A 13742-nucleotide genomic window follows, 5' to 3' on the forward strand; every position below is an offset into this window, starting at 1 on the left:
ATTGAGGGAAGGTTTAAACTAAACAGCCAGTTTAAACATGTAAAAAGAAATGTTGCCTTTGAAAAATCACAAACTGAAATGTTTTTGGTTTTTCAATTGTTTCTTTTCCCCAATCTGACAGAGACAGTTTGACAAAACCAATATTGATTCTCAAAAATTTTCAGCGTTACTGACTGAATTGTTTTTTTCCTCAGAGAAACTTTTAGCTAAAATATTGCCCCACAATTCGTGTTCCTCCTGTGTGCCTATTCCTGCAGTATGCAAATGGTGGTTATGTAAGAGGCCTGCCCAAAATGAAGCTTTCCTATATAGCTTTAGAAAGTTGTATGGTGCATGACCACTAATTGCCAAACCCTATTTCCAGATATGTTTGGATACTTCTAGATTTGTTGCCCCACCCTGCATTCTGGATGTGTATACAGACAGGGCATATTCATTTCTCCACTCCTCTGTTTCTCTCCCCTAATTTGGCACAAACAAAGTGCAAATGCTGCAGCACAAAGAACAGGCACCTTTAGAGCACTGTGACTAACAACACTGAGTTTTTGTTCTCGTTTAGGAACAGATGAGAACAGCACACTCAAATAAAATTAACTAAATAATAATGATAAAAAAAATTGTACTCTCACACTGTTTCTTTGATGTATAAAAATATTGATACCATCAAAGAACTTATCTCCCTCCCAAATATTTGTTCATAAAAATATAAAAATATTTCACCCTCTATTCCTCTCTAGTATTCACTTCAAAATGTTCTAGACATTTTTGGAGGAACCCAGTCTTCAGTGTGAATTACACATTCCTTCCCTATGTTTGATTCTTAGAGACACCTTAGATTCATAGATGTTAGGGTCGGAAGGGACCTCAATAGATCATCGAGTCCGACCCCCTGCATAAGCAGGAAAGAGTGCTGGGTCTAGATGACCCCAGCTAGATGCCTATCTAACCTCCTCTTGAAGACCCCCAAGGTAGAGGAGAGCACCACCTCCCTTGGGAGCCCGTTCCAAACCTTGGCCACTTGAACTGTGAAGAAGTTCCTCCTAATGTCCAATCTAAATCTGCTCTCTGCTAGCTTGTGGCCATTATTTCTTATAAGCCCTGGGGGCGCCTTGGTGAATAAATACTCACCAATTCCCTTCTGTGCCCCCGTGATGAACTTAAAGGCAGCCACAAGGTCGCCTCTCAACCTTCTCTCGCAGAGGCTGAAAAGGTCCAGTTTCTCTAGTCTCTCCTCATAGGGCTTGGTCTGCAGGCCCTTAACCATACGAGTGGCCCTTCTCTGGACCCTCTCCAGGTTATCCGCATCCCTTTTGAATTGTGGCGCCCAGAATTGCACGCAGTACTCCAACTGCGGTCTGACCAGCGCTCCTTGGTCCTATTCGTCATGCATCTGCTGATGCACAATAAAGTGCCATTGGCTTTTCTGATGATTTCGTCACACTGCCGACTCATGTTCATCTTGGAGTCCACTAAGACTCCAAGGTCCCTTTCCACTTCCGTGCCACCCAGCAGGTCATTCCCTAGGCTGTAGGTGTGCTGGACATTTTTCCTCCCTAGCTGCAGCACTTTGCATTTCTCCTTGTTGAACTGCATACTGTTGTTTTCTACCCACTTGTCTAACCTGTCCAGGTCTGCTTGCAGCTGTTCCCTGCCCTCCGGCTTGTCCACTTCTCCCCATAGCTTTGTGTCATCTGCAAACTTGGACAGAGTACATTTCACTCCCTTGTCCAAGTCGCTGATGAAGACATTAAAGAGTATCGGTCCAAGGACCAAGCCCTGCAGGACCCCACTGCCCACACCCTTCCAGGTCGAAGCCGACCCATCCACCATGACTCTCTGGGTGCGACCCTCTAGCCAATTCGCCACCCACCGGACTGTGTAGTCATCCACATCACAACCTCTTAACTTGTTCACCAGTATGGGGTGGGATACCGTATCAAAGGCCTTCCTGAAGTCTAAGTATACGACATCCACCCTTACTTCTGTGTCCAGGCATTTCATAACCTGGTCATAAAAAGAGACTAGATTGGTCAGGCATGATCTGCCTGCCACGAACCTGTGCTGGTTTCCCCTCAGCATAATTTGTCCTGCCGGGGTCTTGCATATGTGAGCCTTGATAATTTTTTCAAAGACTTTACCAAGGATGGAGGTGAGACTGACTGGCCTATAGTTGCCCGGGTCCTTCTTCCTCCCCTTCTTGAAAATGGGGACCACATTGGCCCTTTTCCAGTCCTCCGGGACTTGGCCTGTGCGCCACGAGCGTTCGAATATTCCCGCCAGTGGATCTGCAATGATGTCGGCCAGTGCCTTCATCACCCTCGGATGGAGCCCATCCAGGCCTGCCAACTTAAAGACATCCAGTTCTTCCAACTCTGCACCATCTCAGGGTCTACGCATGGAAGTCTGGTACCTTGCTGCTGCCTCTCTACAACCCCAGTGTGAGATTTGTCTTGCCCCTCACTTAGGAACACTGAGGCAAAGAACTTGTTGAGGAGTTCAGCCTTGTCCCCCCTGTCCGTCACCAATTGTTTCTGCCCATTTAGCAGGGGTCCTATTCCTCCCTGGGCCTTCCTTTTACTCCCAATATATCAAAAAAACAATTTCTTGTTGTCCTTTACTTGGGATGCCATCCTCAGCTCCATGGTAGCTTTGGCCTGTCTAACTGCCTCCCTACAAGCACGAGCAGAGGAGGTATATTCATGTTTGGTGATCTCTCCTTGTTTCCACTTTTTGTGTGCTCCCCTTTTGGCCCTTAGGCTGCCCTGGATTTCTGCAGTCAGCCAGGGAAGCCTCCTGGCCCCTTTCCCTCTTTTACCCCGCATAGGAATCGTCTCGCTTTGTGCCCGAAGGATCGTTTCCTTAAGGCACAGCCACCCTTCTTGGGCTTCCATCCCTTCAAAACTCCTACTCTGCAGTGCGTCCTTGACTAATCGCCTGAGTTCATTGAAATCAGCTTTCCTAAGGTCTAGCACTTTCACCCTACTAGTTACCTTACCCACTCGATGTCTTATGGTGAATTCTATTATTAGGTGATCACTGTCCCCCAGATGGCTACCGATCTGTAGGTCCCCTACCATGTCATCCCCCGTTGCCAATACCAGATCCAGTATGGCATTCCCCCTAGTGGGACCGTGTACCTCCTGAGTCAGGTGGAGGTCCTGTACACAGGTTAGAAACCTGCGTGAGCGGTGGGACTTTGCCGTCTGTGTCTCCCAGCAGATGTCTGGGTAGTTTAGGTCCCCCGTGACTACCGCCTCTTTAGCTTTTATGGTCTCTGAGAGCTGCCTCAGGAGCCCCGCATCTATTTCTTCCCCTTGATGTGGGGGTCTGTAGCAGACCCCTACCACTAAATCCCTTTCTCCTTGCCCCCCATGTAGCCTAACCCACAATCCTTCTACTTCCTCATCCTTGGATTCCGTCTTGATGAGGGTTGACGTATATTGCTCATTGACATAGAGCGCAACCCCTCCCCCGTTTTTCCCCACCCTGTCCTCTCTGTACAATCTATAACCCTCAATATGTACCGCCCAGTCGTGGGATGAATCCCACCAGGTTTCCGTTAGCCCTACTAAGTCGTAGGTGTTTTGTGCAAGCAGGAGCGCTAGTTCATCCTGCTTGTTCCCCATGCTCCTAGCATTAGTATATAGGCACTTGAGCCCTGCAACTGGTACCTTTGCTGCCCCCCAGCTCCGAGTCCCAAGGGGCCCCTTATTTCTTACCTTCTCATTGCTTACCTGTGCCATAGAGCTGGCCGCCCTGCGTCTTGCAGGTTCCCAATGTTCTCTTTTTTCAGGCTGGGCTGTCCTTGTGGGTGCCACATGGTTTGGTGGTCCACAGCTTCCCCTGCCCTCATCTTCCCCTCCCCCCGATGAGCCTAGTTTAAAGCCCGCTGGAGGAGATCCGCCAACCTAGAAGAAAACACATGCTTACCTTTGGGGGACAGGTGAAGCCCATCCCAACTGAGCATGTCCCTCGTCGTGATGTGCGGGTTGTTGTCCATCGTGATGTGCGGGTCATTGTCACCTTATAGCAGGGGTGAGCAACATATGTTCTGCGGGCCAAATTTGGCCCACTGGGCTATTCAGCCTGCAGGCCGGTGCCTACCAATTCACTGTGTTCAACCTGCCCTGGGCTGCCCCTGCTGTGCTCACATGGGGCCGAGCCCTGCTCACTCCCATAGGGGCAGGAAGTGGTGGCACTGTTGGCAGCAGCAGGTAGGTGGGAGTTGTGGTGGCACTGGAGGTGGCAGCAGCAGCAGTGGTGGGTAGGAGCAAAGCAGCAGTGAGGTGGAAATATGGGGCCCATGCTGGTGCTCCAGGGCTGGGGCCAGGGCCAGGGCCAATGGGGACCCAAGGCAGTGTGACGGAAGCACAGAGCACAGGCCAGTGGGGGTGCAGGGTCCACCTGGCTCCATTGTGTGGAGCTCACAGGCAGTTCCTGGGTTTTCCACCTGAGCCACGCTCCTCTTGCTGGGAGTTCCACCCAATGAAGCTGATGGCCCACCCACATTCACTGCTGTGCACAGATCATAGGGAATGGCGGAGAGCTCTGCACTATGAAGCCAGGCCAGCTTCACCCCTTTCCCTGCTGCCCCAGCGGAGCCCCATGACCTGCACCACTGGCTTCATCATATAGGGGCAGCGCGGGTCTCAGGCATGTAAGCTATTATGCAATCACTTCTATATACATAAGCAAACATGCACAAAACAGGGCAAAACCCCTTACCAAAAAGAGTACTTCTAGGGACAAGGAGAGGGACTTCTGGTAGCAAATGTCAGGGCTTAGGGGTGGGACTTCTGGTCCCAAGATGGCACCCAGGGGCCAGGGCACCTGTCAAGGTGTAAGGCTACCCTTGCAGCCCTCGACAGATCACCAGAACTCGTTAAGCAGCCCTCCAGCTGAAATAATTGACCACTCCTGCCTTATAGCTACCATCCTTGTTCTTTAATTCAAACTGTGAAGACTAATGCTCAAATTGTGGAGGTCATTGAGATGACCCAGAAAAAGGTGTCTGTATCTATGTCCCAGAGCAATCTCCTTTTCCCTTCAATATGATCATGATTTCTGCCCTTTGTATGGTCCCTAAATAATGAAAAAGAAAAATATCAACTTGACATTTTTAGATAGAGAATATGTCCAGGGGGTCCAAACAAAAAAAAGCAGGGCAGGGCATGGTCCAGAACCATGCTCTGAGGCAACTAGAAGTTGGGTCCTCCAGGGAGACAATCTGGCTGCCAGAGCATCTCCATGGTTGGCCCCATGCCCTGGTGCTGAAACATGTGGTCGGCCAGGCTCCAGTGATGGTGAGTAAGGGATCGGGGGGCTGGAGGAGGGGGGAGGGGACCATGGGGGGACCCCTGCTGGGCCCGCCCACTCTCCCAGCCCCCCTGATCCCTGCCCTGCCTGGCTCCTCCCCCTGCCAGCCCCCCAGACCTCCAATCCCTGCCCAACTCCTCTCCCTCCAGCCCTCCAGACCCCCCTGATCCCTGCACAGCCAAGTCCTGCCACCCTTGGAGCCCCTCTGCCATGCAGTTAGGCAGCACATGGGCCCCAAGGGCCGGCAGGACCCAGCTGGGCTTGGCACTCAGGGACCACACACTGCATCGGCTCTTGCCACCAAGGGCTTAGCCTGGCTAGGTGAGGGTGTCAGGTCCTGCCACCAAGGGCCTTTCCCAGCAACAGAGTCTCCCAGCACCTGGCTGGGCCCAGCATACAGTCCCCATGTGTCACGCTGTGTCCTGCCAGCAAGGGCCCAGCCCAACCAGGCAGAAGATGGTCCCCAGGGCTGGCAGGACCCAGCTGGGCCTGGCGCGTGATTCCTACATGCTGCGCTGGGTCTTGCCGCCATGGCTCAGAGCGCCCCACTCCTGCTGCTGCTGCTAAAGATACGTTATGGGCCCTGGGCCGGGTGGCTGGGGTGTTCCAGGGTGCCTGGGACCCTGGTAAAACCAACATGACTATTTTTCATGTCTACCTAGCTCTGCTTCACCAAGATCAGACATATCTTTGATATCGAGACACTCTATGGTCTGCGAGAGGAATCATGTCGATGATCTTTCACCCATCATGCAAGTTACAATTATTATGTGCATGGCTTCACTGAATTTTCATTTGCCCCATTTGCCCACCTTGACAGTTTGATAACTTACTCAATATGAAGCTGGGCAGGTGGGCTGTGGCCTTCCAAGGGGAGCTGGGACCCTGGACAGAGGAGCTGTGGCCCTCCAGGGTGCCTGGGACCCTGGGCGGGGAGGCTGGGGCCCTGTGGGGGATAGGGTCTGTGGCCCACCAGGGGGGAGCTGGGGTCCTTTGCGGGGGGCATTTCATGATTCCATGTGCTGTGGGGGGGGGCTGCACCCTGTGGGGGCCAGGGGACTCACCCCTCCTGAGAAGCGCTCCCCGCCCCAAGGTCCCCCACACCCACAGTCCCCCCAGCAATCATCCCACACCTACCCACACACCAACCCATATCCCTCCACACACACGCACACCCCTCTTCCCTCACACCCCTTTCTATCCCCTTCCTGCAAACACCACATCCCCCCCATCACACACCCGTCATGTGGGAAGAAAACCAAAAGTACACATCAATACATATAGGTATTTAGAATTTATTTTATCATGATGATAGAGACAATGGTAGGCTTCCACATTGTAAATATACCAATAAAGCATTGCCCAAATGATTGTTGTCTCTCTCTCTCTCTCTAGATAGATAGATAGATAGATAGATGCGTGTGTGTGCGCGCGCGTGTGTGTAGACTGGTCTTTTGTGTTAATTGTGGAAAAACATGGATTTTGGTGTATTTTTTAAAATGGATTTGGGATGCTGCTGCAGCAGTCCAGCTGGCACAAGGGGTAGTGTCCCCAGGTACCAAGTGGCTGAGCCCCAGGAGCTCCGGAGAACAAGTAGCACTGAGCTGCTTGCCAGGGCATCTTTTTGTACTGATGAGGCCAGGACAGGGCAGCTTTTTATACTGCTGGGGACAGCACAGGTGCTGGCCTCAGGCTCTAGCTCCCCCTTGCTGCAGATCAGGGAGGAGCCAGGCAGGGTTATTTTGCCTCAAGTAGCACAATTTGCTCCACAACAAAGTACATGTCCAAGCACGTGTGTTGAGGCAAAAAGCCCTGGCTCAAATTTGCACCACTTCCATTTGAACTGCTGCAAGCACATGTGCTTGCATGTGTGGAAGTGCCCATAAGGTGCTGAATTATACAGCACTTGGCATTTGCCTCTAGTTCAATTACATTGGTGGTTAAAAGCCATTCAACAATGTTTTTCTTCATAAAATTGATCCAAAAATTGAGATTAAGAAGCAGAGACTTAATGTTATCTTCCATGTTCAAAATATTGACACTAGACTCCTGCAAAAACAAGTTTATCTCATTTAATCTTGAGAAGATACTGACATAGTATGCTAATTTTTGTATCCAGAAAAATAATGAATTCTAGATGAGAGATCAAACTGCTGTTCAGTAAAAAAGAAGTGTATCTCTTCTCGCAATTCATAAACATAAATGCGCACGTTGCCAGGGATAGATCCTGAACCTCGGTGAGTAGCAGAAGACTAGCGTGTGCACTGCCCACGTCTTCACACAGAACAGCAGACACCCAGAAGTTAAGAATCCTGGCTTTAATGTAATTTACAATCTGTATTGCCTTATCAGGCATAATTTTAAGCTCTTTTGGCATGTGCTTCATAATGAGAGCATGTCAATGAAGACTACAATGTCTATTTTTAATATTAGAGGCAATGTTTTTAACACATGCTACCACACCTCTGACTTTTCCTGTCATTGCTTTGCACCATCAGTACACATATGTGTACAAAGATCCCAACTAATAATACTATTTTGCATAAAAGAATTAAACGTATTGAATACATCTTTGCCCTTTATATTTATTTCAAGCAGATGACACAATAGCAGGTCCTTGTACAGAAGATTAAAAAAATATAGTGCAAAATTATGAGTAAGACAGCCAATTCTACTATATCAGTGGATTCATCAAATTGAATGGTAAAACCAATATGACTATTTTTCATGTCTACCTAGCTCTGCTTCACCAAGATCAGACGTGTCTTTGATATGGAGACACTGTATGGTCTGTGAGAGGAATCATATTGACGATCTTACTTGATTTTTCACCCATCATGCAAGTAACAATTTATTATGTGGATGGCTTCACTGAATTTTCATTTGCCCCATTTGCCCACCTTGACAGTTTTATAACTCACTCAATATGAAGCTTCAAACATATTTTTATTATCTTCACAAACAAGGTCCTGCAACATAGTGATATATATATATTTTTTTAATTTGACACATTCCTCTTCAAAATAATCACCATGAATGTCTTCTAATTTGGGTGTTTTGTCTCCAGGTACCTTCATAACTTTGCTCATGGCAAAGGTGATATATTTTTCTAGACCAACTAGATATTTGCAAAAAAACAAACAAAAAGAAGTCTTTATTTGCAAACTTTCAGGGCCTACTCACCCTTCTTCAGACATAGGAGAATGCAAAGACTGGAACATTTCTCCTAGGTGAAAATGAAAATCAATATTTCACAGGAGAGCTGACGGTGTTTTAAGATCTCCTGGTTGGAATAGTTTTTAAAAATGAAATATTCCAACCAGGAGATCTTATAACAACTTCAGCTGTCCTGTGAAATATGAATTTTCATTTCCACCTAAGAGAAATTTTACTACCTTTGCATTCTCCTATGCCTGAGGAAGGGTGAGTGTGCCTGAAAGCTTTCATATAAAGACTTTTTTGCAACTCTCTAGTTGGTCTAATAAAAGATATCACCTCTGCCAATAGTTCTGATTCCTTGTGATGTAGACCAATACGTCTACAACCTGTATCCCTTCATAACTTTGCTGGATTCAGGCTGCTGTTGAACAAAACTTGTCCACATTCAACATGCTGTCCATCCAGCTACTTTTCATCACCAATGCAAGAAAAACCATAGTTAATATAGCTTTTGTCATACTTACATTTTTTTTTAATTAACCACTCACTGCATGACAAGCTTGCGACCAATTTGATAAGCTCGCACATGTAACAACAGAAGCACTGGTATTTTCTTCCTGTTGTGTTGAAAACTGGCATTTTTCCCTTCTGCTTTTCATAACAGTGCCTGTTTTCAGCCACTGATCCATATTTTTCCTTAGGAAACCAAAAGTATAAAATTAAGAGATAGTTCAACACAATCACTGCTTTGACATTAAGGTACTCGTGGACAGACTGATTGAAATACAACAATGCACAGACATGATAATTGCATGGGAACACTAGGCCAATTGCTGCCATATTTTGATCGTGTGCCTATGTTTGAAAACTGTTCATTAAAACAAGGAGGTTGGATCTCATATCATATTATCATGCCATAAATAAAGCATATGGCATGTATTGTCAGTGCAGGGAGGGTTAGGGAGAGTGAATTAATGTTTTTTGTAGACTAGTAACCAAAGTGAAATGCAAGAGTCAAATAGCAACATTTCAAAAATAGTTAAGTATATTTTTTAAATGTGTCCACCATTACCAATGTTTTCCTATGGAACCTAAAGTAAACCTTCACAGAATCCCAGAGTTCCTCAGAACACAATTTGAAACCACTGCTTTCGAGGAACTTGTTGGAGACGAGACAAATTCTAGCCAGTTGTATGACACAATACATGAATGAAAACTACAAGCCCTTTTGCTATCCCTGTAGACATTCATCCTAAGGTACTGAAACATAAAGCATGTTTGAGCTTTCCTGAAAACCTATTTTACTAAAAGTAAAAAAAAAAAAAAAATCACCTGTGTTTTACCCAATCCAAGACATCATAGAGAATAAGGGTAGGAAGTAGTTTTGATTATGTAGTGATATTGATTTAATTTAAATTACAGAGAGATGGGAGATGATCCTGCTTGGTTAACCATGTCTAAAATAGGTTAGTTGTCTGTGGGCACGTCTACATGAGATACTGCATCGCCATAATGACAAGCTATGGTGACGTACTGTTGCCGGGCACAAACTGTGATGCTGATGCTACATCACTGTAGCGATGAGCTTTGTACTTAATGACTGCGCAGTACCAAGTGTGCAGTCAGGGGCATGTGTAGACTCATCCTGTATGAATAAAAGCATTAGAAGATTAAAATTAGGATTAACATATGATTGTTCAAAAAGCATGAAATCCTTTCCATTACTGTGGTTTGGGAAAAGCCTGTATGCTTCTATTATTATCTGTACACTCCATTTGCCTAAAGCAGAACATGAATTCAGACAGCAGGAATTTTAACAAGGCTTTTGCTGTTTTTTGGGTTTTTTTTAATCAAATGGGACCTAATTTGGAGTAATGAATAACAAGTACTTCATAAAGAGAGAAGTGTGCTTTCAAAAAATGAGCAAACAGTTCAGAGAGAAACTACAGAGAACAGAGGAGGCTGAGAAAATGTTTTCCCCTTCAGAAATCCCCACCTTTAATTGTCTATGACTTAAGCATTACTTTCAGAATCCAAGGGAATTAGAAGGATTTGCAACATCTATCAAAGAATTAGGAAAAATAATTATGAAATCTACTGGGCCAAAAAGTGTTGAGTGTTTTCGTTCCCTACTCTGACTGGGTTTTTACCATTTCCTTGATACATCCTTTTCAATTTGAAACCACCCCTGCCTACATGCTTCCTACATCTTGGGCTGCATGGAAGGGTCTAAACCAATCAGCTATGCCAGTTCTGTACCCTCTAGATTTCCCTACATTGAGGGTTATTCCTTATGCTGGGGTGTTTCTTCATACCACCTAATTTATGTGAAGGGAGCACAGCTGTCAAGGGCTTCCAGCTCACCACCTCTGTATGCATTTCCTCTATTTCTGATTTAATGTTGCCTATGAAAAATAGGAGACATCCATAGATAAGTTTTTCTTGGGAATGCTGGCCACTCATATGGAAGGATACTTCATTACTATATTCAGCAAAGAGAAACACAAAAGCCTTATAGGGACCTGTACAAACCCAGCTTAAAAACATTTTAAAAGGCTGCCCCTAACTTTTACTAGAGGAATTGAGGAGTACTTGACAAATTTGCCCAAATGTGGTGAGATTACCCTAAAATTCAAATATATTGGATTAAAGTTCCCTCTCTCTAATTTGGAAGTTCTTATTCAAGGGATTTAGTTTATGGTCCTTTGGTGATTATATGGGGAAATCATTCAAAAATATTACAAAACTCAACATGTGTATGTATAGTAATGGCAGTAAGTAAGGTATATAATTACTAAGCTACAGAAGAGAAGTATCAGACAATATCAGACGGTTCAAAATAAATGTAATGGGATGTATATTCAGTTGGACTGAAGTTAGCTTGAGAAACATTTATTTTTGAGTAGGAGGAAATGTAACCAGAAAATGCTACAATTAAATTGTTTTTTTCTTCATAATAAAAAGTTATGGCTAGGATGCTGTGACTGTCTGCAGAAGGGATTTATATTTAGGTCCATACAATGAACACAACAACTCTTCCCAATGGTGAAGTTCTCTTAACTGAAAACTTTTTTTTTTTTTTTCTGGTGTGTCTATACTTTGGAGTTTGCCAACATAGATATATTGTTTTCTTTTTGGAGGGTGAGGGGGTAGGGCAGGGGCAGGCAATTATTTCGAGTGGAGGGCTGCTTATTGAGTTTTGGCAAGCCATTGAGGGCTGCATGACAGGCAGCCGGGGGCAGATAAATATTAATTTTCTAAATTTTTTAGGGGCCCCGCGAGCCAGATGTAATGGCCTGGTGGGCCGCATCTGGCCTGCGGGCTGCATTTTGCCCACCCCTGGGGTATGGGGATCTTTTAACACTAAGGAAGGTAAATATGCTAGCAGAACTTTTCAGTGTAAACAAAGCCTCCTAAATAAGAGTGCTTTATTCGTGAAAGAATACAGCCATACAGGATTTAATACTTCTTAATTTATGTAGATTGATTTTAGACTTTTAGGTGACTCATTTTAAATATGCTAAGTGCCCCCATGTAGGCATAGACTTAGTAATGCTGTATGGGAGCATGCTGTGTGGGAGACCACTCTCCCTCTAAGTGAGGAACTAATTTTCTCTCAGCAGGTGAATTAGTTGAACAAAGAACAGAAAACCAGTTCTTTTTCCTTTAGTTATTTTAGTAAGAGACACAATAGATCATTCTTTTATTATTTCTCCTTCTTTTAATAGTTTAGGGATTCAGGTGACATTTTTTCCCAACTGGGGTGTATAGCCAGAATATGCAAGTAGTGCAATGAAATACAAGCAAGCTTAAGCCTGTAGTGTTCTGCAGGTGTTAAGTGAGCATGTTGTGTACAAGGAACCATCCATTTTAATCTAGTTAATAATTAAAGAGTCCTTAATGTTTCTTGATTTGTCTTCTTATTTATTATCATCCACAAATATATCATCCTACTTATGCATGATGAGGAGAGTGGTATTTTAAAAGCACCTGCATCCTGCTGTCTCATTTCTGCAGTTGAGATTCAGCCATTGCAATCAGTGCAAAGCCATACAGTTTACATACTGTTTTAATTAATATCTAGCACACACATGAAAGGCAATCTTGTCTGAACTGGACTTTGGTTAGCATCGGCTGGCTCATTGCTTTTGACTTAGATTATCTGTTTACTTGGGCTCCATAATTTGCTTGTATTCATTTTCCATCTCTGTTTTATACTTAAATTCTAAACTCTTTAGGATAAGGACAGTCTTTTTCTCCTCTTGTACTGTGCCTAGCACAATGGTTAATCTATGATTAGGGCTGGTTGGCAAATAAATAGTGTTATGCAAATAAATGGTAAAAGAAATGATAAAATAAATGATAAAATAATAACAGTAATATAATCTGTGTTTACTGTAATATATTTTTTCTAGATTTCCCCATATATATGTTCTTTATTGGTTTTAGAAAAAAATGAACACTGCATTAGAAAACATTTTAGAGCCTTGTCCTCCTCAAATATGTAGCTTGATGTGGGAGTATATTAAAGCAGCTTTCATTAGATGAGTTGAATACGATATTTATGAAACATCCCAAACCTACACTCTGTTCTGGGTGCTATAGCTTTCCCATTTCTACCTGAAAAAATATTTGGTTACTGATTCTTGGCTACTGACTCTCCTTCTGCATTAACCTGAGATGTCTTATTAGTAAGAAAGAATTTGTCCATAGTACAAAACATAAAAGGATATCACAAGCTTCAGGACTCTTGGGCAGAGTTTTCCTGAGTCCTTTCATTTTTTCCGTTACAAGCACCAAAAGTGATGTTGGAAAATTGTTCAGTTATCTTGAGGCATCTCTCAAGGTTCCTTTCCTTTCCTCTTCTGCTCAATGTGTATCTATGGCAGCTGGTGTAGACCTGAAGAAATGATGACCTGTATAGGAAAGATGCACTGAAATTTCAATAGGTGCACAAAAGGGCTTCAAGGATGAGGAGAGCAATGGGATGCATATACTGCAGATGAGATTAGGAAAGCCTGGTTTTAGCCTAGCAAAATGAAGGCTGAGAGGGAATATGATGTCTATGTTTAAATAAATTGCAAGAGTAAACATCAGGAAGGGTAAAGGTATATTTATACTAGATGACAATTTTGACATGAGAATAAATCAACCATTTAGTCTGGAAATTAAGAAAAGATTCCTTACTACTAGAATAATCAAATTCTTGAATACCTTTGCAATAACTGCTTGTAAAGTAATGTTTGAATTAAAATGTGTGGTCTCTG

This window comes from Alligator mississippiensis, chromosome 2, assembly GCF_030867095.1.
Source record: "Alligator mississippiensis isolate rAllMis1 chromosome 2, rAllMis1, whole genome shotgun sequence".
Lineage (NCBI taxonomy): Eukaryota > Metazoa > Chordata > Crocodylia > Alligatoridae > Alligator > Alligator mississippiensis.